This window comes from Platalea leucorodia (assembly GCF_965183815.1).
Source record: "Platalea leucorodia genome assembly, chromosome: 9".
Classification (NCBI taxonomy): domain Eukaryota; kingdom Metazoa; phylum Chordata; class Aves; order Pelecaniformes; family Threskiornithidae; genus Platalea; species Platalea leucorodia.
The window spans coordinates 3,872,965-3,877,709 of record NC_138831.1 but is presented as its reverse complement, the minus strand read 5'-3'; positions in this window follow the sequence as shown (position 1 = coordinate 3,877,709).

Below are 4,745 nucleotides of genomic sequence, written 5' to 3'. Positions count from 1 at the left end.
ACTGACCCTCAGCCTCACCCCGCCCCTTCCGGAGCGAGAAGGGTGACGAGTCGGGCCGACCTATCCGCAGGGAAAGGGGGGGGCAAAATACCAAAGAGCGCTTCCTGCCCCTTCTTTCAGCCACACGCGCTATGACTTATTGTAAAAGAATAAAAACAGGGTTTACATCACGGGTGAAAGCGTAACTATTTACCTAAAGGGGATGTATAGAGGGATAAACGTGCATTTTTTTTAAGCCACCCCTTCCCTCTGAGAGGAGGTGTGGAATAACCCCAGAGGCGGGAGAGGAGAGGGCGCATGCGCAGGGGGCGCCGCGCTGACTGGGCGGCGGGAGGGCGGCGCCGGCCGGGGCCGGGGCCGGGGCCGGGGCCGGGGCCTCCTGTGGCCGCCCACAGCGCCCGCTCATCCCGCGGCGCCTTCAGAGCCTGGGGAGGGCAAGTAGTTCCGGCGGGGAGCAACTGGAAGGGACAGGCGGGAGCTGGCGCAGGGGTCCTTGGCCTTTCCCGCGCCTCCTGTCTCACCTCACGGACCGTCCGGCCCCGAGGCGGCCGCGATCGCCCTGTGTCCCGGAGTGGAACAAATACCCGGCTTTTCCCCCCCTCGTTGCCCTATAGTTAAGGCAAAGTCTTGGGGGGAAGCTGCCTTTTACGGGGGAGGGCAGCTTTCCCCCATCTGCCTTCACCTGCTGCTTGCATCTCTTATGCACAAGGAGGAGAACAGGGATACAGGTGGAGCTGCTATAATAAAATGGATTATGGCTTGAGAACACGTTAGCCAAGACAGCAGAAAGAAACTCCCTTTTCTTTCACGTGACACGGTTAAAGGAAGGGGATGCCGAAGCATCTGGTACTGCTTATCGTTACACACATCTCTGATTAGATGAATTATTCTCTTCTCAAGAATCATAGTAATAGTCGGGACTGAAAGGTGGAGGGGGATGTCCTGGCCTAGCGGTGGAAAGAGGCTGACGGGCATGGAGCAGGAGGAATCCTGCCTGGTTATTCCCCTGCTTTGGTGGGGTTTTGGCTGGGGAATGGCAGGCTGCGTCCTGAGGTCCCAAGAACCTGGTCATCTCCCTGCAGAGCCAGCCAGCGTTTGCCAATTGCAGCAGCAATTTTCTGTAAACAGTCATAAGGGGTTGCCCTGGTTTAATATCTAAGAACTTCACTAACGTTACTAAATCGAACTCTGCAAGCTTCTGAGTGACAGGGATTATTTTCAATAGGTGAGGAAAGAACAGAGACAGCGATTTAGTAAGGTTCAATAGGAAGTTTGTAACAAAGCAGGTAATAAAGTCCAGTGCTCCCTCCCACGCCTGCCACAGACCAGCCCTACTGCTATGTACTAATGCTAAAAATAATCACGTATAAAAGCTGTAATGCCACCAGTGATGAAAATGGGCCTGGTGGGAAACAACGGAATTACCTGGCTTAATTCCTTTTGATCACATGTATCTGTGGTGTTCACTGCCCAGTAAGCTTGAAAAAATATATACTACATTTATTCGAATGTTGGCGATGAAAGAGTTGTAGACTGGGTGTTTCTACACTCCCCACAGAGAAAAACAAATCTAAGTTTTGCAGCCTCTTATTTCAGTATCAGCACGTAGGAAACCGGTACCTGCCGCTACTAAGGTTTGACATAACATGCAGGGGCCAGAAGGAGTCACTCTACTTTGTTCACAGTCCGACCAAAGCTGCTTGTTTGGTTCCCAGCTTTGGCTAATTGTTCTCCCTCCTTCTCAGCCCCCTTTTTCCTGATGAGAAACATCGGTTACCCTTAGTATTCTTACAGGAATTAATGTTGCAAGCTCAAGGGTTTGTGTCGCTGTCTGAAGGTTGGTGGGTTTTTGTATTGAACTTGGCACCCATCAGCTCCAGAAAGGTCAGAGAATGTAATAAATATTCAAAATACCTTTTTCTGTTGAAACGCTCAACACTGATGGCAGTGTGCCAAGTCCCATGAGGAATAAATGTCCAAGGCAAATTGTCACTTGAGGGTTTTTTCCCCTTCTGTGCTCTCTCTGCTGTTCGTTATTATTATCACTGTTACCTTAGATAGAGCAAGAATGGAGCAATGGGTTTAAACTAAAGAAGGGTAGATTCAGACTAGATGTAAGGAAGACATTTTTCACGATGAGGGTGGTGAAACCCTGGCACAGGTTGCCCAGAGAGGTGGTCGATGCCCCATCCCTGGAAACGTTCAAGGTCAGGTTGGACGGGGCTCTGACAACCTGATGTAGTTGAAGATGTCCCTGCTCATGGCAGAGGGGTTGGACGAGATGACCTTTACAGGTCCCTTCCAACCCAAACCATTCCATGATCCTATGATTCTATGAAGAAGGGATGAGGGGGCCAATGTCAACTTGCAACACAAATGGGTGATTTGGAAGCACTACAGTGGCCGTATCTTGCTTAGATTTCCTTTCCTCAAAGCTGGAGTGGAGGAGAGAGCAGGGAGGTAAGGTCTTGCCATGTTGGCAGTTGCTGTTCATAGTTGAGAGGAAAGGATTGAACTCTGGAGAAAGAAGAGGTAAGATGACTGCTCAGTTCTAGAGAGAAAGGGACCGCCGCATTAGTATCCTGCCCGTGCACCTCAATGGCTTATAGTAGCTCTGATTATTGTTAACAGTACGGGCCCTGAATCTGTCTTCTGTGGGTTTTTTTCTCCCTCAGAATACCACATCATATTCAGCTCTCCAAATCTCACTCTTCAGGTGTGCTGGGGGTAGATCTAAGGGGTTGACCAGAGCTCTTTGGGCAACCATTCCACTCACTAGGAGACTATGTCGAAATATTTGAAACAGCAGAAGTGGTGTAAACATTTCTGAATGAAGTGGTTTGCAAGAAGAGATTTTGAGGAAGGGGCAAGTGGCTTGTGGGAAGAACCAGGGAACTGTTTTAAATGTCGTAGTGTGAAAGACTTGTTTAATAAAGGTTTAAGCATGCTTGAACTGTGGCTTCCTGCAGGCCAGTCAGCAGCTATACAAAGAGCTTATAGGATGGTTGTAAACTTCCCCACCTTCCACATGAAAGGCCTTGGTCTGCTTTCTCGAATATAAACGGAGAGAATAAAAGCAACTGGTCTCATTAAGACCGTCCTCTCCTATGCATTACTCACCTTACTCTGAGGATTAGTAAAAACCAAACCACATAAAATAGTTCTTAATGATGTAGCATAATGTTCCATGGGAAGGCATTGAGGTAGAAACTGGTAGGGGAGGTTTATGAATAGAATAGAATAGAATAGAATAGAATAGAATAGAATAGAATAGAATAGAATAGAATAGAAGATGCATCTTTGCCGCAGCTCTTGCACAGGACTAGAGGGCTCTTAGCATTGTAAAGGTCTGATCCCATCTTTAAAAGTGTAAAGCTACACACCGTTCTGAAAAACATGGAGTAAGACGGTCTCTGCCATAACAAAGGCTCCAAAAGACAAATTGACGCAGACGGCAGATGTTGGAAGCATTTCTAAATGAAGTTCTTTGCAAGAAGATATTTGGAGGAAGGAGCAAATGGCTGGTAGAGAAGAACCAGGGAACTCTTTTAAACATAACAATGTGAAAGTCTTTAGCCATCCTTTTGTCTAAAATCAAATTCACGTGTCATAAGCCAGGAGACAGCCAAGGTCCTTAGCCACGAGCATGGTTACATCCTTTGTCAACACTAACAACGGAGAGTTAATGGAGACTGAGCCACGCTGGAGGCTACTGAAAACCTGATTTGATAGCCAGCCATTTGGGTGACATGCAGATGGCCTGCAGCTCAGAGTTTATGGATTAGTGTTCATGGCAAATGATGTCAAAAGCCTTCTGGCACGTGCACAAGTTTTGGCACCATTAAGCATATTGCCATCAGCTCGTTGGAGTGCTGATGGTGCACATAATACAGAGTGTGTACTAACCCTGTGCTCCAAGCCTGAGATTGGGAGAGTCTTCCAGATCATAAGAGACTTTGGCCAGGGAGGGAGGGGGAAGAGCTTAGGGAAGAAGGAAGTATAATCTTCCTTCCCACAATCTGGGAAGAAAGATTATTCTTCCTTCACTGAAGAAAGAGGAAAATAAGCTCTTCAGCTGAATAGCAGCACTCTCCAGGAAGGCCTGGGCATAGCAGTAACTTCTGTTAGCAGTGGTAGTGCTAAAATACAGTGAGCATACACACAGCAGAGGGCAATCACATCTTCATTGTTGTAAAGATTCAACATCCCACCCAGAAAAGCTTGTCTGGACAGTGGCGGAGCATTGAAATGAGCCCTCAATGTTAGCTGCTATTGAGAAGTCAATGGGGGGAGCTCAAGACCCACCAGGAATAATTTTTCTTCAAGATCTTGAATAAATAGCGAGAAGCTGTTGTGCTCCTTTTTAAAGGGCGTTAGAAACAAGGCAGCTAAAAAGAAATAATCAAAGTGGAAGAGTTAGGACCTGCATCTGTTAATGATGTACACATGTCTTTTTTCCACGGAAAACTCATGCTTGTGAAGTCGTAAAAGCCGGAGTGGGTGCTTTATGTTTGCTTTTCTGGTCTTGCAAACCATCTGCTAGTTTATGCCTGCAAATGAGAGACGGCTGTAGATCTGCTTTTCTGCAGACGTGATGCTGGTGGTCCTCTGTTTCAAAATTTGTCCCTGGGAGTCTGCTGAATATGTCTCATCTAATCTTACCCATCACGCTTTCAGTCTAAAGTGTATGATGGTTAGTGTCCCTTGAACAGTGTTTAATTTTGATTAATATCATTATTATAACT